The sequence below is a fragment of the Giraffa tippelskirchi genome, chromosome 6 (genome assembly GCF_054371585.1).
Source record: "Giraffa tippelskirchi isolate mGirTip1 chromosome 6, T2T-mGirTip1v1.2.pri, whole genome shotgun sequence".
NCBI lineage: Eukaryota > Metazoa > Chordata > Mammalia > Artiodactyla > Giraffidae > Giraffa > Giraffa tippelskirchi.
In genome coordinates, this window is record NC_137280.1 from 99,577,374 (window position 1) to 99,598,658 (window position 21,285).

At 39.8% G+C, this 21,285-nt stretch overlaps 1 protein-coding gene across 1 annotated transcript in view; it reads right to left on the reverse strand.

The window, feature by feature from the left end:
• Positions 1–21,285, reverse strand: part of LYRM7 (LYR motif containing 7) — a 620,686-nt gene that overhangs the window by 232,963 nt on the left and 366,438 nt on the right. The window contains exon 5 of the mRNA XM_081500261.1: positions 1,510–1,588. The gene's annotated coding sequence lies outside the window, so the exon portion shown is untranslated. The remainder of the gene's footprint in view (positions 1–1,509; positions 1,589–21,285) is intronic.

Below are 21,285 nucleotides of genomic sequence, written 5' to 3' on the forward strand. Positions count from 1 at the left end.
CCATCGGACCTTGCTTCCATCACCAGTCACATCTACAACTGGGTGTTGTTTTTGCTTTGGCGCTGCGTCTTCATTCTTTCTGGCGTTATTTCTCCACTGATCTCCAGTAGCATATTGGGCACCTACCGAACTGGGGAGTTCATCTTTCAGGGTCCTATCTTTTTGCATTTTCACACTGTTCATGGGGTTCTCAAGGCAAGAATACTGAAGTAGTTTGCCATTCCCTTCTCCAGTGGACCATATTTTGTCAGAACTCTCCACCATGACCCGTCTGTCTTGGGTGGCCCTACATGGCATGGCTCATAGTTTCATTGAGTCAAACAAGACTGTGGTCCATTTGATCAGATTGGTTAGTTTTCTGTGACTGTGGTTTTCAGTCTGTCTGCCCTCTGATGGAGAAGGATAAGAGGCTTAGGAAGGTTCCTGATGGGAGAGACCACTGGGTCTTCTGATGGGCTGGGCCATGCTCAGTAAATCTTAAATCCAATTTTCTCTCCATGGGTGGGGCTGTGTTCCCTCCCTAATATTTACCTGGGGCCAAACTATGGTGGATGTAATAAAGATAATGGCGACCTCCTTCAAAAGGTCCCATGCACTCGGTCAGTGCCCCCAACCCTGCAGCAGGCCACCACTGACCCACGCCTCCACCAGAGACTCCTGGACACTCACGGGCAAGTCTGGGTCAGTCTTCTGTGGGGTCACTGCTCCTTTCTCCTGGGTCCTGATGCACATAAGGTTCTGTTGTGCCCTCTAATAGTCTATATCCTCAGTGCTGTGTAAGTTCTGGCAGCTCTATGGTGGGGTCAGTGGTGACCTCCTCCAAGAGGGTTTATGCCATCCCCAAGTCTGCTGCACCCAGAGCCCCTGCCCCTGTGGTAGTCCACTGCTGACTTGTACCTCTATAAGAGATACTCAGACACAGTTCTGTCTCAGTTTCTGTAGGTTCTCTGGGTCCTGGTATGCACAAGGTTTGTTTGAGCCCTCTGAACGTCTCTGGCAGGTATGGGGTTTGATTCTAAACGTGATTTCCTCCCTCCTACCATGTTGTTGGGTCTTCTCCTTTGCCCTTGGACGTGGGATATCTCCTCAAAGTCCCTCCAGCACCATGGAGCCACCACTTCAGCGCCTGTCATCTTGCTGGGACTTCTCTGCCCTGTCAGTTACCACCAATGTGGTCCTAATAAGTCCATTAACTCTTATGGGTCTCATCTGAAAAACAAAATTGTTGTGTGGGATTGCTCCAAGGATTAAATAAGATAATGTAGGCATAACACCTATACAGTAGACCCTCAACTAACAATAGCTCTCTCCCTTCATTCTGTTTATATTTCCACCTTCTAGGTTAAAAAGGATTCTTGGTCTTTAAGGTTATGTGAAATCTTTCTCTCTCTTCTTCAAAAGCATTTGGCAGATAGGAGGTGCTGAATAAATGTGAACTCCCTATCAGATCTTTACGTGCCTCACCAGGATGCAGGCCTCCACTGAAGCATAACCCCTTTCACATATTACCTGCCTTCATCCACACAGCAGCTGTGAAGCAGACCAGTTCTCACGTCCTCATTCCTTACTCCAGAAGCAGTGAGTCAGGCTGAAATAAACAGAGGAGTGCATAAGTGTCTGTAAATGTGGTTTAAACAACACCCATTTCTGGGGTAGATGAACATCAAAGCATTAATGCAGATATACACATTAGAGAGAACAAAATTTTAGAATTTGTGCCCTATTTTTTTTTTGTTGTTAAAACTCTTGTTCTGATCACAACTAGAGTCATCATTTTTGTGTGTAAAGACAGGGTTCAGGGTTTACAAAGCGATGTTCTTTTAATTTTTCAAGGACAAACTTGAATGCATTTGTATATTACACTTTTTAGCAATAACAGCCAAGATTAGCAGAAAAGGATATAAATTTGCCTCTTTTATTCAAAACATTTATATGCTGTGTAACTTTATAAAGTTAAGTATCGTCAGCCTCACATACTTTGTTTTATTTGGGTTATTCATCAAAGGATATGTGAATAAGAGTCTATTTTAAGACATACTGTCTGAAATAACATTTTTAAAGGGATAATAGTTTTGAATCCAGTGTATTTTTCATTCATTATAAATCCACTTCTCTATGACTCCCCACCCATTATATGAGTAATAGTCATTACTTCAGGGAGTTGTTGGAGACTTCCTAGAACAAGTAAGTCATTATTCAACTTTGAGCTTCAAAATTAAATTATTCCTGAGTTCACAGTCAGATGATAGTCTTGAGAACCAAGCTTTTCTGGGAGGAATATGTTTTCTAAATTCCAAAATCTTTTTACATTGCAAAAGCAAAACAGGGGTGTCAGAGGTATTTTTTTCCTTGGTCTTAATATACAGAGAAGAAAGGATATCAGGGAAGTCTTGGACATAAAAGATGAAGAAGCCTTTCTAGTGTACAGAGGACTTTGAGGGCTCTGGAGGAGATGAAATTAGGGTAACTCACCCTGAGTCCCTGAGACGGAGCCAGATGCTCCTGGACCAAAGATGGAGGGAGAGGGAATGAAATAGCTGGAAGTGAAAAGTTGTGAGAATATACTGTTTTCCCATTTCAGGTTATAGCCAAAAAAAAAAAAAAAAAAAAAAAAAAAAAAATGCCTCAGAGTAGTCCTGTAGCCATTGGATTGGCCACAGTAGGGCAGACACTGTATATGACATGTTCAGGCACTCACTTCTCTGCTGCCTTGTGGACGGGGTGGGGGTTGGAGGGAGAATGGGGAATTTGGCAGGTAGCTAATAATTAAGAAACAATTTGCCTTCCAGAGGTTTTGGGAGAAAATAAATGGGGTGGAAAGTGGCTGGAAAGCAGATGGAAAATGCACTGACTCTCAGGGATTTAGCCATTCAAACACACACCTAGTCTGAAGTCAGTGAGGCCTACCTGAGGTTTAGACATATATGCTCCCATCATCACAGTGTTACCTGAACTCCTTGTGTCAAGAAACCTCACAGAGAGAAAAGGAAAGGTGTCCTGAAAGACTAAGCATCCGCCTCCCAATAAAACGTATTTTAAAAGGAAAAAGAATGAGTCATCTTGAATGGGCTATTTTGTGGTGAAGGTGGTTTAGTGTTTGCTACTGAATGGAGGCTGAGTGCCAAAGAATTGATGCTTTCAAACTGTGGTGCTGGAGAAGACTCTTGAGAGTCCCCTGGACTGCAAGGAGATCAAATGAGTCAATCCTAAAGAAATCAACCCTGAATATTCATTAGAAGGACTGATGCTGAAGCTGAAGCTCTAATACTTTGGCCACCTGATACGAAGAGCTGACTCACTGGAAAAGACCCTGATGCTGAGAAAGATTGAGGGCAGGAGGAGAAGGGGGACGACAGAGGACAAGATGATTGTATAGCATCACCGACTTAATGGACACGAATCTGAGCAAACTCTGGGAGATAGCGAAGGATAGGGAAGCCTGGCATGCTACAGTCCATGGGGTTGCAAAGAGTTGGACATGACTTAAAACTAAACAACAACAGCTGAATGGGAATGGGGGCTATTGAGCAAGGTGAGATAGTCATATAATTAATTAACATGCCTGAATATCTGAGTTGCATCTTTTGCTACTTTTTGGAGAACCAATCAAGAAGTTCTGGTTTTCCCAAAGTTCAGGGCTTGCACTGAATGAATAAGAAATCAGAAACCATTTTACAAGATTATATACTGTGTCAGAATTTTCAAAAATAGAAAAATCTTAAATTAACTGTACAAAATGCTATTGAATATTGTTTATGCGTTCATTGTTTTCCTTGATCAGTATTTATTCTTTAATGAAAATCAAACATTTCCAGATGGAAAGCAATAGATCCTCTACAATATCCTGATATATTCTGCACTATCCTGAAAGCCAAAGAGGACATAGCTCGGAGAGGCATTCATGTTGGTACTTCCAAACATTAAGGGCACCAGAAGGGCCTGGAGACTTCCTGATGCGCCAGGCTAACCTGTTCATAGTTGGAACTGAGGTGGGGACTATGGAAGTCTGGGGTTGACATCGGAGCAGGGTATTACTCAGAGCTCAGGGCAGCACTTCTTTCAGTTCAGTTCAGTCGCTCAGTTGTGTCCGACTCTTTGTGACTCCATGAATCACAGCACGCCAGACCTCCCTGTCCGTCACCAACTTCCCGAGTTTACCCAAACCCATGTCCATCAAGTCAGTGACTCCATCCAACCATCTCATCCTCTGTCGTCCCCTTCTCCTCCTGCCCCCAATCCTTCGCAGCATCAGGGTCTTTTCCAATGAGTCAACTCTTCACATGAGGTGGCCAAAGTATTGGAGTTTCAGCTTCAACATCAGTCCTTCCAATGAACACCCAGGACTGATCTCCTTTAGGATGGACTGGTTGGATCTTCTTGCAGTCCAAGGGACTCTCAAGAGTCTTCTCCAACACCACAGTTCAAAAGCATCAATTCTGCGGCGCTCAGCTTTCTTCACCATCCAACTCTCACATCCATACATGACCACTGGAAAAACCATAGCCTTGACTAGACGGACCTTTGTTGGCAAAGCAACGTCTCTGCTTTTAAATATGCTGTCTAGGTTGGTCATAACCTTCCTTCCAAGGAATAAGCGTCTTTTAATTTCATGGCTGCAATCACCATCAGCAGTGATTTTGGAGCCCCAAAAAATAAAGTCTGACACTGTTTCCACTGTTTCCCCATCTATTTCCCATGAAGTGATGGGACCAGATGCCATGATCTTAGTTTTCTGAACGTTGAGCTTTAAGCCAACTTTTTCACTCTCCTCTTTCACTTTCATCAAGAGGCTCTTTAGTTCTTCTTCACTTTCTGCCATAAGGGTGGTGTCGTCTGCATATCTGAGGTTATTGATATTTCTCCCGGCAATCTTGATTCCAGCTTGTGTTTCTTCCAGCCCAGCATTTCTCATGATGTACTCTGCATATAAGTTAAATAAGCAGGGTGACAATATACAGCCTTGAGGTACTCCCTTTTCCTATTTGGAACCAGTCTGCTGTTCCATGTCCAGTTCTAACTGTTGCTTCCTGACCTTCATACAGGTTTCTCAAGAGGCAGGTCAGATGGTCTGGTATTCCTGTCTCTTTAAGAATTTTCCATAGTTTGTTGTGATCCACACAGTCAAAGCCCTTCTTTACAACTCATTTAAGAAGAATGTCAGTGTTTCAACAACCAGTAAGGCCACGTATACTGTATCTAATCTGTCTTGGGTGCAACAGAAGAAAGGAGTGGTCACAGAAGCAGTAACAACATTCCTCATCCCCTTAGGAAATAAAACAAAGGGTGGACAATTTGCAGGGCTGAAGCTCCTCATTTCTGGTCCCCAGCATTCTGTTTTCTTACTCCCACCTCTGAGAGAAGAGGACCTGGAAGAGGTTCCTGGCTTGGCAGGATTATAACAGGGGCTGACCTTGGAGCTACTCTCTGAGGGATGTGTTGATCTTTGCCTGCAAGCGCTCTGTAAGTAACAGCAGCCAATGCCGATGAGAATAAATGCTGCATTCATGGTAAATGTGTCTACATGTATGTGTGTTGTGACTCTTGAGTTTTGGGGCTTCACTTAGCAGAGGGGTCAAACCAAATTCATTTTTTTTTTTTTTTTTTTGGTCCAAAAGAGCCTAAAGGCATGGATTTGAAGAGGACCTAAATATGATCAGTCTAACATCCAGATTCCAAAATTAGCAAGCTAGGTGGGGGTTAATTTATATTCTACAGTATGAGAGCTCCAGCAAGAGAGTCCTTAAAAGGCAAACTGGCAAAACAAAAACATTTATCTGTTTCACACCCAACACTATTAATCTAAAATGAATGTTTGTTTTAAATTCAAGACCTTGACCAAATGTACTGAGCATTCTACCCAATAAAACCAGTAACTTAAATTGAGTTTCCCCCCAAACAGACCTTGAAGATAATGACCTGAATACAATGGTTGATTAGGGAGCCAATTCTCGAAGCACCACTGGGGATGGTAAAGGAAGACAGGGAATGAAAGGAAATTAATACAAAGTAAGCTACTGTGCAGGTAAGCACTGTGGGCGACTGAGGTTCAATCCCACTGGGAATCTCTGAGTGATGAGTTCATTCCTCAGTTAGGTCACCTGAAGGATGAGGAAACTGGTATCTTCAGTTGCCTCCTTCATTAGCTGAGTCTGTCCTGGGGTATCAACTTCCCAACATTCTGACTTGCCCCAAGAAGGGGTTAGGCATGCCAAAGAAAGTTGTCTAAAGGAAAGTAAAAAATACATGCATATCTCCATAAATGACCCAATTTTGTTTCATGAGAAACGCTGGGCTGGATGAAGCACAAGCTGGAATCAAGATAGCAAGGAGAAATATCAATAACCTCAGATATGCAGATGACACCACCCTTATGGCAGTAAGCAAAGAAGAACTAAAGAGCCCCTTGATAAAAGTGAGAGTGAATACGTTGGCTTAAAACTCAACATTTAAAAAACTAAGATCATGGCATCTGGTCCCATCACTTCATGGCAAATAGATGTGAAAACAGTGACAGACTTTATTTTTTTGGGCTCCAAAATCACTGCAGATGGTGATTGCAGCCAAGAAATTAAAAGATGCTTTCTCCTTGGAAGAAAAGTTATGACCAACCTAGACAGCATATTAAAAAGCAGATACGTTACTTTGTCAACAAAGGTCCATCTAGTCAAGGCTATGGTTTTTCCAGTAATCATGTATGGATGTGAGAGTTGGACTATAAAGAAAGCTAAGTGCCAAAGAATTGATGCTTTTGAACTGTGGTATTGGAGAAGATTCTTGAGAGTCCCTTGGACTCCAAGGAGATCCAACCAGTTTATCCTAAAGGAAATCAGTCCTGAATGTTCATTGAAAGGACTAATGTTGAAGCTGAAACTCCAAAACTTTGGCCACCTGATGTGAAGAACTCACTCATTTGATCCTGATTCAGGGAAAGATTGAAGGCGGGAGGAGAAGGGGATGACAGAGGATGAGATGGTTTGATGGCATCACTGACTCAATGGACATGAGTTTGAGCAAGATCCAGGAGTTGGTGATGGACAGGGAGGCCTGGCGTGCTGTGGTTCATGGGGTCACAAAGAGTTGGACACGACTTAGCAAGTGAACTGAACGGAACTGACTCAAGGCAAAAACATCAGCTGGGATTTTCAAACTGATTCACAGCTGGATAACTTAGAGAAGTACCTACACATCTCTAGAGAACAAAAGTGGGGGTCAACTCAAATATTTTATACCAAGACAATTGTTTTTTAAGCACACATTTGAATAATCAAAGAATAGAATTCCATGAAGCTTTCTTCCCAAAATTAGTAGGTTATTCTCTGTCTTGGAGATCACTAAGCAAATACTGCCACACAGTGTCCCTATGGCTTCCCAATTTTTAATGTTTTAGTCTTACCACCTTCTGTTATTTTATCACCATTAAGTAACTAAGAGTAAAGTAATTCTTACTGCTTCCTAAGAATCATTCCACGTTTCTCCTAAATAAAAGATAAATATAAAGACTATGGCAAAATGCATCCACTTAGTTGTAAGCATAAAATCACTGTGAAGATATAGCTCAGAAGAGAACAAAACTTTTTAACAATATTATTACTTAATAATATAACTAACAACATGTGGAAAAGAGAAAGAAGAGAAAATTGACAGCTTGGCAAGTAAATTGATCTCTTTTATAGAAACGTCAACAGATTTCATGCTGACAAATCAAGGAATAGAGTTTATCAGTCAAGATAAACTGGACTAGGTTATGATACATGAACAACTAGTCCCCAAACCTCATGGTTTAACATAATGAAAGTTTACTTCACATTCATGCTAAGTGCCAATCATGGGTACAGTGATACACTATTCTATATTATTGTCACTCTGACAAAATGACAGTGAATTACAACCTGAAACATTAACAGACTTCATGGTAGAGGAAAGGGTCTCAGATTGGTAATTTCAATTTCTACTCACAACTCATGAGCCAGAAATCATCCCAGGAATTTAACTAAAACACAAAGTTATCAGAAAAGCAAGTCAATCTCATGCCCAAATTAAGAGAATTGGAATATGTAAAGAGCAGTGATCACTACCATATCAAGACATAAGTATATTTAAGTGAACTAAAAATAACACCAAAATGGCTAAGAAAAAGCAATGAGAAAAATTAGGAAGTGGAGGAGAGGAGAAAAATAAGAAAGATGGGAGGAAGTGGAAGTTTACTCATAGATGGGAGGTCATGAATACTGTTTAATGAAATAGAGAAATGAGTATACCATGGATCTCTGCTGTCCAATACGGTAGTCACTAGTCACATGTGAGTATCTAAATTTAAATTAATTACAATGAATTATATTAGCTCAGCTGGTAAAGAATCAGCCTGCAATGCAGGAGATCCCAGTTTGATTCCTGGGTCGGGAAGATCCCCTGGAGAAGTGATAGGCTACCCACTCCAGTATTCTTAGGTTCCCCTGGTGGTTCAGCTGGTAGAGAATCTGCCTAGAATGCAAGAGACCTGGGTTCCATCCCAGGTTGGGAAGATCCCCTGGAGAAGGGAAAGGCTACCCTCTCCAGTATTCTGGTCTGGAGAATTCCATGGACTGTATAGTCCATGGGGTCGCCAAGAGTCGGAAAGAACTGAGCCACTTTCACTTTCATATTATAATTTCAGTTTCTCATGTACACTAGCCACATTTCGAGTACTTGATATTAAACATGTGGTTAATAGCTACTGCACTGAACAGCACAGACATAGAACATTTCGATAGTCTTGGAAATTTCTCTTTTATAGTGCTTCTATAAAAGATGTTTGTTGTTATGAAGAAAAATATATGAAGAAAAAAATTATTACTCTTTCAAATTATGAGAAAGAAAATGCACATGCACAAAGCAGTTAAACCACAGCCAGAGAGTAATAGAAAATAAGGTGAAATAAAATTCAAAACCCTCAGAAATTAAAATGTAAAATATGAATAACATAACTAAGAACAAAGATGTATGTCACACCAACAAATTTGACTATAAAAATAAACTCACATAAGATCACCTGTGTAAACCCAAATACGTATAAACATACACAATCAATTATATTTTTGAATGCTTATCATGGGCCAGGCAACTAATATAACCATGTAGTATATATTATCTCATGTAATTATCATAAGTTATGAGGTAGGTATTGTGTTCCTTCCACGAAACTGATTTATTGAAGCTCTAACTCCAAATACCTCAGAACATGATTTTTTTTTTTTGGAGAAAAGATCTTCAAAGCAATGATGAAGTTAAAAGAAGCCATTAGGGTAGGAGCCTAATGCATTATGGGCTTCCCTGGTGGCTCGGCAGTAAAGAATCTTCCTGAAATGCAGAGATCACCTGCAATGCAGGAGACCCAGGTTTGATCCCTGGGTTTGGAAGATCCCCTGGAGAAGGAAATGGCAACTCACTGCAGTATTTTTGCCTGGGAAATCTTATGGACAGAAGAGCCTGACAGGCTACAGTCCATGGGGTTGCAAAGAGTCGGACACGACTCAGTGACTAAACCACCAGCACCACCTAATGCATGATGACTAGTGTCTTCATAAGAGGAGGCGGCAGGAGGTGCGCATGCGCACAGAGGGATGGCCATGTGAAGAGGCGGCAAGAGGGGGGCGATCTGCCAATCAAGAGAGGGGGCTCGGAGTAGTCCAACCCTGCTGGCACCTTGATCTTGGCCTTCTAGTCTTCAGAAGTATGAGAAGATAAATTTCTATTGTTTAAGCCACTCAGTTTGTGACATTTTGCTGTGATAGTGCTAACAAACTAATACGGTAATATTAATATATGTTTTATTACGATAAAACCAAATGGTGAAATGTTAAATAATTCGACAAAGCTTGAAAACAGCAGAGGCTAACTGTGAAGCCAGGATATCTGATTCCAGAGCTTGTCCACTTAACTCTTTTGCTAAAATTGGTCATGAATTGAATGTAAAACCAGGCTCAATTATTTCATGAGTGTACAGTGAAATGAAGCAAAAAAAAAATTAAAAAAATAATTAGAAAATCACAAACTGCTCAAAATTGAAAGATAGACTCTAAATAATTCACTGGTATGAAAAGGATATCAAATCCAAAATTTAATTATATTTTGAACTGAATTACCAAGAAGATACCAAAAATGAAAACTTGTGGGAGCAACTAAAGCAGGCTTTGGATGGAAATGAGAATCCTTAGACATGTATTAAAAAGGGGAAAAAAAGCTAAAAAATAATGATCTAAGATTCAATTTCAATAAATTATTAAAAAACCCAATATATTAAACCTAAAAAAGGAGAAGTGAAGAAATAACCAAGAAGAGCTAAAATCAACTACAGAGAAAAATAAAAAGAAAATCAATAAAACCAGACACTGGTCCTTTAAAACTGATAAGCCCATAACAAGATTGATCAATAAAAAGAGGGGAAATTTTATTTAAGGTCATTAAAAGCATTTATGAAATGAACAAATGCCTAAAAATACTTAACCAAGTTGATTAAATACAAACAGAGCATCTGAAAAATCCTAGATTAATAAAGATATTGAATGCATTATTGAAAATCTTCCCCCAAAGAAATATAAAGCCAACAAAAGATATGTACTAGAGTATTCATAGCAGCACTAGTCATAATAGCTACTTCAACCTGGAAATGTTCATAAAACCAATATGTCCATCAATAAGGAAGCAGATATATTAAGTATAGTATTGTATTGAATGGTATACCACACAATGAAGATAAGTGACTTACATTTACACATAATATAGATAAAACTAACAAACATAGTATGAATAAAATAAGTCAGGCACAAGAATACATACTGTATAAATATATTTATAAAAGTTGAAAAGAAGAAAAACTAATCTATAATGTTAGAAGTCATGTCAGAAGTCATGTTAGAAGTGATGGTTTCCCTTGATGTAAGAGAGAAAAGGTCAGGTAGTGATTCAAAGGGGCAGACAAACACTTTCGGGTTTCATGGGGTGTTTTGATTTTAAATCTGTTTCTATGAGTATATTCCCTTTGTAAAAATGCATTAAGTGGTACACATGATTTTTGTACATTTTATTACTTTAATACTTCAATAAATAATCTGCATAAAAATATAAAGGGAGAATTAAATAACTATTGCATGTATTAGGAAGAGAAAAAGTGCCCTTGAAGGATTCTCAGGTTCTCTGATTTTAAAGAGAGTTAAAATTCTAACCAATATTACAGTAAGTCAAGATCGCATGTTATATTCTCTAAAACCAAAACAGCAAATTAGTAACACTGAGTTAAAAAACTACTAAACAGACTTACGTGGTCATACCTACACTCAGAGAATGAGATTTGAATGAGGAGGAAGGGCGAAAGGGACTGATGGCCCTGTTACCCTGATCACATCCCTGAGGTAAACCATAGCATCCATCACCCTCAGCGCCACAAGCCCAGGGTCCCCTGCCAAGTTCTATTCCCCTAAGTCAGTGCAACTTGGAGCATTTCTCCTTTATTATTTCCTCTCTAACAACAATCTTTATGTCTAACTTATGCACTGCTGATATATGAAGATATGTCAAGATCCTTTGGAGTAAGACAATCATGTGAAAAAAGGGCTGTCTTTTCCACCATGAACAGAACACTGCAGACTTTATCATTAAATACCGGTTGCATATTTTTTGTTCAGTGAACTTATCCTTCTAAAACATTGGACCTCCTGCTTTCTTTCCAGAGGAGGGTTTTGTTGTTATTTTTCCTTTTTTTTCCCCCTAAAGGATGTCCTCCCTGAATCTTCCTGTGACAACACATAATCAGAAACTATTAAAGATTAATAAATTTGGCTATTGTGAGAGTCAATATATTATATATAAATCTGTCCACCTACCTATTTTGTACCTTGTACCTTATGTGAAATAGATCCAAGCAAGAAACAATTTAAAAAAAAAATAATGATCCATTAAGTAAATATTTGATTTAGGAATCTGGGGAAAAAAGGATGCAGAAAAAAAAACCAAACATCTTCAAAGAGCTAACAGTATGATGAGAGATGGTGATATAGATAAATTATTAATCAATGTGATGAGTGCTCTGATATGGATTCACAGAGAGGAACATTCCCCTGTTTAGGATGAAAGGTAGAGCAAAGCAATTAAATATTAGCATTTCAGTTAAAATGATAGAATTACTAAGTTTATATGGGACATAGAACAGCATTATAAACTTTAAGTAAAATTCCAGGGGGAAAAATGTGTTTGTAAAAATGGGGCACTTCTACTATTACATTTATCACTATTGAAGGTTGTTATAAGATACTTTATAATTTTCATATTTACAAAAAGGAGAAGTTTCTACAAATTTATTACATATATATTTCTACCATACTGTCAGATATTGAGCTACATATGTACCATGATTCTCATACATAGGTTGATCTTCACAATTACACTGAAATTTAGGAATTATTATGGCAGTGTCAAAGATAAGGAAGCTGAGGTTCAGTGGATTTAAACTTTTGCTCAAGGTCAAACAGCTAGCAACTGGTAGAGTGAGGACTCAGCCCTAAACTTGTGTTCAATATTGATATAGTCACCTTCTTATACTACATCATGCAGCAGCCTAGAGTTCTTCAACCCAGACATATACATAATTCACAACAGAAATTAATATGTCAGTGACATACTAGTGAAAGAACAGCTGAAAGATGAAAGGGGGAGGTGAAAGCAACAATCCTGTGTCCTTCATGTAACTGCTTAACCATGCAGAAAGCTGGTCCCATTACGGAGTTAGAATATATGGCATAGGTAAAATAAATTAAAAGGAGCTGAATGAATCAAGTGCAGTTAGATTTGGAAGAAAGTGCATTTATTATTCTGTATACCTTGGCATGTATGATTGATGTCAATTTGAGGCTTTATAGAGTAAAAAGTGCTGACAAACAAGTGAATCACTTTATTAATGTGCTGTAAAAGGATAAATGAAGCTTGGTAACTTTCTTTGCACTAGGCTCAGCACATTGGGAAGGCTGGGAAAGGTAAACACCTCCTTGGGATGATCTATTGCACCTCCAGCTCAGATTTTCAAATGTAATCTTCCCTTTAGAGTTCCTAGAGGCATTAATTCTCCATGCTCAAAATTTCAAAATACTTGGTCTTACTTTGACACATCTAACAATACTTGGCTATGTTATCATATTCATTTTTCTAGCCTACAAACCTTCCACTCATCTCTTATCTGAAGTCAGCTTTCCTGAATGGTAGACATATCAGGTGTCTTCCTCAGGACTTCCAGAGAAAATACATGGAATTTGTATATCCTAGGAGGAACAAATCAATGTCACAATGGGAGTCCTGGGCCCTTGGAAAATCCAGCAGCCCATCCATTCTCTGACATTACACTCCCATGAAGCTTTTTTGCAAACAGAAATTCATTTCTATATTCTTAGGGGTTTTACTTTTCCAGAGGTTCTTCTCTAAATGCAAAACCCAAAGACTGTTATTAAATAAAATGTATCTGGGAAAAGCAAGGAAAAAGATGACAGAATCTCTAGAAGGAATTCAAAGGCAGCCCATACATATTCCTGGACCAAGGATAAATGTCCTCTTAGGCTTTCAAATTCCTTGTCAGTAAGCTTTTCCAACTTTCTCAGATGCCAAGTCAGCCTTTCATTTTCTTGAGAACAGACCTGTTCCTCCAGACCAGGAGAAATAGTACCCACTGAGAGGGACTGTTCCAGAGAGAGGCTGGTGTGCACTGAAGTCACACATGTGAAAATAACATGTGAAAATCCCATGTGTTGTGCTGTTCAGGACCTCAGGGCATCTAGGTGAAAATTCAAAGAAGGTGCCCTCTCTGGGGGCAGGACCCATGGTTCAGCAAATAAAGAAACAGCTGGATTTCAGTTCCTACTCCCACCCTTCCCAGAAGCAATTGTGTAGTCCACCCAGAAACCACACAGCCATCCATAAGGTTCTCTAGATTTACCGCCTTGTTTTACATGCTCTGACTAGGCTTTGTCTAGCTGAACTGATTAAAAAAAAAAAGGAGTAGCCCTTATAGTCAACAAGAGTCCGAAATGCAGTACTTGGGTGCAATCTCAAAAACAACAAATGACCTTGGTTCATTTCCACGGCAAACCATTCAGTATCACAGTAATCCAAGTCTAGGCCCCAACCACTAATGCTGAAGAAGCCGAAGTTGAATGGTTCTATGAAGACCTACAAGACCATCTAGAATTAACACCAAAAAAGATGTCTTTTTCATCATAGGGGACTGGAATGCAAAAGTAGGAAGTCTAGAGATACCTGGAATAACAGGCAAGTTTGGCCTTGGAGTACAAAATGAAGCAGGGCAAAGGCTAATAGAGCTTTGCCAAGAGAACACATCGGTCATAGCAAACGCCCTCTTCGACAACACAACAGACAATTCTACACATAGGCATCAACAGATAGTCAACATTGAAATCAGATTGATTATACTCTTTGCAGCTGAAGATGGAGACGCTCTACACAGCCAGCAAAAAAAAGGACCAGGAGCTGACTGTGGCTCAGATCATGAACTCCTTATTGCCAAATTCAGATTTGAATTGAAGAAAGTAGGGAAAACCACCAGGCCATTCAGGTATGACCTAAATAAAACCCCTTTCAAATATACAGTGGAAATGACAAATAGATTCAAGGGATTAGATCTGACAGAGTGCCTGAAGAACTATGGATTGAGGTTCATAACACTGTACAGGTGGTGGTGATTAAAACCAACTCTAAGAAAAAGAAATGCAAAAAGGCAAAATGGTTGTCTGAGGAGGCCTCACAAATAGCTGAGGAAAGAAGAGAAGTGAAAGGCAAAGCAGAAAAGGAAAGACATATGCATGTGAATGCAGAGTTCCAAAGGACAGCAAGGAGAGATAAGAAAGCCTTCCTCAGTGATCAGTGCAAAGAAATAGAGGAAAAGAATAGAATGGGAAAGACTAAAATCTATTCAAGAAAATTAGAGATACCAAGGGAACATTTCATGCAAAGATGGGCACAATAAAGGACAGAAATGGTATGGACCTAACAGAAGCAGACAATATTAAGAAGAGGTGGCAAGAATACACAGAAGAACTGTACAAAGAAGATCTTTACAACCCAGATAATCACGATGATGTGATCATTCACCTAGAGCCAGACATCATTGAATGCAAAGTCAAATGGGTCTTAGGAAGCATCACTATGAACAAAGCTAGTGGAGGTGATGGAATTTCAGCTGAGCTATTTCAAATCATAAAAGATGATGCTGTGAAAGTGCCACATTCAATACGCCAGCATATTTGGAAAACTCAGCAGTGGCCACAGGACTGGAAAAGATCAGTTTTCATTCCAATCCCAAAGAAAGGCAATGCAAAGAATGTTCAAACTGCTGCACAATTGCACTCATCTCGCATGCTAGCAAAGTAATGCTCAAAATTCTCCGAGCCAGGCTTCAACAGTACATGAACTGAGAACTTCCAGATGTTCAAGCTGGATTTAGAAAAGGCAGAGGAACCAGAGATCAAATTGCCAACATCCGTTGGATCATAGAAAAAGCAAGAGAATTCTAGAAAAACATTTACTTCTGCTTCATCGACTATGCTAAAGCCTTTGACTGTGTGGATCACAACAAACTATAGAAGATTCTTAAAGAAATGGGAATACCAGACCACTTTACCTGCCTCCTGAGAAACCTGTATGTAGAGCAAGAAGCAACAGTTAGAACTGGACATGGAACAATGGACTGGTTCCAAATTGTGAAAGGAGTATGTCAAGGCTGTATATTGTCACTGTGCTTATTTGACTTCTATGCAGAGTACATCAAGTGAAATGCCAGTCTGGATAAATCACAAGCTGGAATCAAGATTACCGGGAGAAATATCAATAATCTCAGATATGCAGATGACACCACCCTTATGGCAGAAAGTGAAGAGGAACTAAGGAGCCTCTTGATGAAAGTGAAAGAGAAGAGTGAAAAAGCTGGCTTAAAACTCAACATTCAAAAAATGAAGATCATGGCATCCAGTCCCATCACTTCATGGCAAATAGATGGGGAAACAATGGAAACAGTGACAGAACTTATTTCCTGTGCTCCAAAATCACTGTGGATGGTGACTTCAGCCATTTGTTAAAAGATACGTGTTTCTTGGAAGAAAAGCTATGACCAACCTAGAGAGCATATTAAAAAGCAGAGACATTACTTTGCCAACAAAGGTCCATATAGTCAAAGCTATGGTTTTTCTAGTAGCCACATATGGATGTAAGAGTTGGATCATAAAGAAGGCTGAGCACTGAAGGACTCATGCTTTTGAAGTGTGGTGTTGGAGAACACTCTTGAGAGTTCCATGGACTGCAAGATCAAACCAGTCAATCCTAAAGGAAATCAATCCTGAATATTCATTGGAAGGACTGATGCTGAAACTGAAGCTCTAATACTTTGGCCATCTGATGCGAAGAACTGACTCATTAGAAAAGACTCTGATATTGGGAAAGATCAAAGGCAGGAGGAGTAGGAGATGACAGAGGATGAGATGGTTGGATGGCATCACTGAATCAATGGACATGAGTTTGAGCAAGCTCCAGGAGATGGTGAGGAACAGGAAAGCTTGGCATTCTGCAAAGAGGTCACAAAGAAGTTGCAACGGGTCACAAAGAGGTCGCAAAGGATTGCAAAGAGTTGGATACGACTGAGTGACTAAACAATAATAACTGATTAACTAAAATTTTAATCTTTCAGGTGAAATTCTAAGTGTAAATTTCTGAAAAGTTAAGACCTTTTTGATGTTTCCTTACAATTTATCTTGAAATTTCCTGAGGAACCAGTTATTTTGTTATTCTCTAAGAATTTTTTGTTTCATCTGCCTCCTACTGCATGCACACTTTGTACGTTCACACTAATACACACACATAGACAAACACACATCCGTACACACCTAGACATATCTACACCCCCTCACTCAGCCACTGATACCCATATGCCCAGACAAACACAAGCATGTACAGGTACACACGTATGTATCCACACACTAACCTGGCGACACACTAGTGCACACATACATAATTCCATGCAAAAATACACCACACACACCTATAATCATACACATTCACCCATACTCCTATCCACACACACACATGCTCACCCACATGCCCACAAAGATATCCACATACACTTACACAAAGCTGCATTCTTACACTAAGCCACATTCGTATTCTTCCTCCAATCACTGATGCCTCCTTCTGTTCACAGACATCACACAATTACACAATAAATTCTTCATACATTTCCTTTTCACAAAGTTGGTCTCTCAAAACCATCCTTGAGTCTGGGAAATGTACTTATGAAAGTCCTGAATAATTTTGACTTTTATTGTCCTTACGCTTAAGCTTTTATTTGCACCAATTTCACCTAAGCATTTCCAGCACTGATCAACCAGTTTGTTTACAAATTGTATCACTACCAAGAATAACTTTGGCAAGGTTTGAATGAGGCTAGTAAATAATATTTCTTTTCCCCTGCTAGATGCAAGTCAACCAAGAACCAAAATGTTAGGCAGAGTTTATTTTAAATGTAACTGGGTTGGGAGACATGGGTTTGGAAAACAAAGAGCTTCTAAAACAACCTTGTCCCGAGATACCCCTGACTCACTAGCAGCAGCGAACAATGATAGTCCTTCTTCCACAAAGCCAAGGGCACCCCATGTCTCTACAGAGAAACAAATCTCAAGGAAGAAAGTGGTAGGCCAAGCATGCCCTGTTCCTTGTTCCAAACTCATCCATGAGGGTAGTCTACTCTCTTCTTTTAAAGAGAAGCAAGGTGCACAGAGGGGAAGGGTGTCTCTACACTTGGCAACAGACATCAAGAGTTTCTCCCTACCACTCCTTAGCTTTTCTGTCATCTTTTCCTTTTAGGCTTAAACGAGCTTATGCATAAGAACGGGTGGGAACATATCCCTCCAGGGAGGGGACCAACAGTCTATTGAAATAATCTACTCTCACTTATTAAGACAATTTGCCCTTTTGCTCATCCTTTTTGGACCATATTTGAACAGTAAAATTTTGCTCCCAAAGACAGTGAAATGTGTTAGAACTACATATTAATTAAATCAACCCCAGAGCTACTTAGGAATTAATGTAGACAATTCACTCTCTATTCTATCTTTTAAGCAAAATCATTTCCACTCTTGCCCAACATCAACTGTTTGGCAATAAAATCAAAAGGTCTCACAGAGATATAAAGATATAAATGCCCTTCTGAAGGAAATTAGAATCCAACGATTAAAGTCTGAAAGAAGCAGAATCTCCTGATTCTTATGTTAGTGTCCAACAAACCAGTATGAATTAATACCCAAATAAACAAAAGTTTCACCCAAATTCTTACTCTGGTCAACTTCTTCTCAGTCAGCAAAGTTCCTGATAACTGGATAGAATCAGAAATTCTTCTAATAGTGAACACTTGGTGTCGTACCCCTGCTGTGAATGTTCCTTCAGTGCCCTTGATCTTGAATTAGGTTACGTCAATCTTCTAATATGTTTGACTTTTTGAGGAGTCCAATGAGTTAATAAAACACAAAAGATTCCCAGCAACTGAAAAACGGCCACTAACTTAAAGAGAAAAGCCAATCCCTAGTACTTAATAAATCATCCCAGGCACAATTACATTCTAGGTATCTGGTTACTCTTTTAAGCCAAGGGCTGTAGCAGAAACTTCATGGCTTCTGAAAAAAGGAAGGTAGATGGAGATCTTAGTTTCAGCTTCATCAGGATACAACTAAGTATGGCAATGACCCTGAGTTCACAACCTGTGAACTTAAATTCAATTGAGAAAAATCATCTAGAAAAACAAATCTGAAAAAAAAAAATCACTGATGCATACTGTCTTGGAACAAGGCATTTGAGAGAATTTGCCTTCCTGTATAATTTAGAAAATAGCAGTCAAAGCTGCCCCAATCATCAGATCTTACTTATGATGCCTTTTTTATTTAACAGATTTATTAAAAAAGCAAAAGTAGTAAGATGTAATGAAGACAAGTTTAGTTTCATGTGCTAAATGTTAGTGTAAAATTTGTTCAGTGGGGCTAGTTCTTACCCTGTTCTTAAATAAATCTCAGACAGATCCCATAGGCACTCTTTGGTTCTAGAAAGCATCGGGGTTACCTTAAGTAGCAAGTTTTCAATTTGAAATCTGAAATGTCCAATCCAGTGGAATAAGTCTTCTAGTTTCATTCAAGACTAAATCTCTCCTCCTCCAGATGGAGTCTTTGGCAGAGAGGAAGCAGGAGATGGAAGGTCTAGGTCTTTCCTTTCTACCCCATCTTATGATGTGAACTCTTCCTCTCTCAGCTTGGTAATTATAGTTTCTCAAACACCAAGTTCAAGACAGAGGAAAGGCAAGGGGAATGAGCAGGGTCCATCTCACCTGACTGGCACTATGGAAAGACAAGCTTTACCTGAAAGGAGTTAAAGCTAATGTTTTCTTTCTGAGGACTTTGCTTTGGGCACTTGGAGAACCTCTCCATTGCTGGTAGTTTCCTGTCTATAGTTCCATTGACCTGGGTAAACATACTCTTTCCTTCTTCCTTGGCCCCAAGGAAGCTGGAAGTCCAGTTTCATTTTCTCTGCTCAGACATGCTTGCCCCTGTCTAAGCAGACATGTGAACAGCTACCTAAGACGTCCCTCCATCTCCCAGGTGTGTGACCAACATCTTGTGCAAGAGACTCTAGTGCTTTCAGGCTCATTTTTGTATTCAGGAGTATATGGAATTTCCCCCTTGCTATTGTGAATACATTTTTCATTAATTTAATCCACATCCCTATCCTTATGGCTTTCAAATTAGTACCCCAGAGCTTCTAAGCTGCATATGCTATCGTCACCTTTCTGCTGGACGTCACTACAATAAAGCTGCCATCTTATACTGTCCTTACTTACATTCCCTGACTCAGAATCTCAGATAAAATATGTGTAAATCAAACTCTATCAACTCCAGAGATAGCCGTGAGGGGGGCTATTGTGGCTACCATGAGGATGTGTCATCTGGAGGCCCCCAACTGCCCAAGGGTCAGAGCTCTGTGCTCTTAGCTCCACAGGTGCACGTGTGGAGTTGTAGCCCTTCTCACAGGATGCCCCAAACCAATGATTGAGCACGACAAGGCTAGGAGGAGAGGTTTGTTCTCAGAAACACAGGATTCTTCTGCAAAAGATTAGCTCCAGAACTCTTTGACAGTCTTGGGAGCTTTGCTTAGAAAGTGGAAAGTTGTGAAAGTCTGATGGCTTTCTCAGCCTCCCTTCCTATTTCCTCTCACAAACAAAATTTGCCTGTTTAATTGCATCCTGAGGTCTGCTTCTCAGGGGACCTAACAAGTTTCTCACTCATGACCCTCTGCCCTTTCCCTTTCCTTCTGACTACCTGAAAGACTCAACTTGCAGCCAGTCCCCCAGTGGCTGCGGTTAGTTTGGTCAATGAGTTGTGATTGGAAATGACATGTGTCACCTCTAGGCCAGAATATTTAGTTGCTGGAGTAAGTAGCACTCTCTTTTCTTTTGCCACAGCAACTGCCAGCTTTTTAGACAGTGGCTGATCTGTCTGAATGAGGAAAATGTGCAGCAAAACCCTCAGCCAGGCCAAAATGGTCACGCGACAACGTAAAGCCATGAAACTTTGCTATTTTAATTCAATGAGATTTAAAGGTTAACATTAACACAACATAACTTAGGTCACCCTGACTGATAAACTCCTGTTCCCTAATTTTCTTCCTCCTCCTGTGCTGTCTCTCTTGATAAAACGCACTCTCAGGCACTCAGGCCTGTCATTTTTATTACAGTCCTCTCCCCGCGACTCTCACCAATCACTAGATTCTATCGATTAATTCTCTGAAACGGTTCCAACAGCTGTGTGATTTTTTTTTTTTAATTTCCAAAGTAGCTCTCACTGTGATTCTCATCATCTGTTGCCAACTATAAAATTATATTCATATCTGGTCTCTGACTCTCCATTCACTACTTTGCGTAGCTAATCTTTCTTTTGGCACACTGGCATGCTTTGCATATATGGACAGGAGGTCATCCAACTACTCAAACTCTCACTGTTTTGCTACTGAAGCAGGAAGGACAGGGCCAGGCCCAAGGACAGCCTCCTCAGATACAGGCGTTAGGCAGAAGGCAAAGCCACCTCCTTGTCTTATACTTAATGAGGCCCTGACACAGGAAGGAATGGCATCTAACACAGAAACTTTGCAGCATCTGAACAAGAAATTCTGACCATGAAAACCATGGGACATACACAACAAACATGCATAGGTTGCTCATGATCC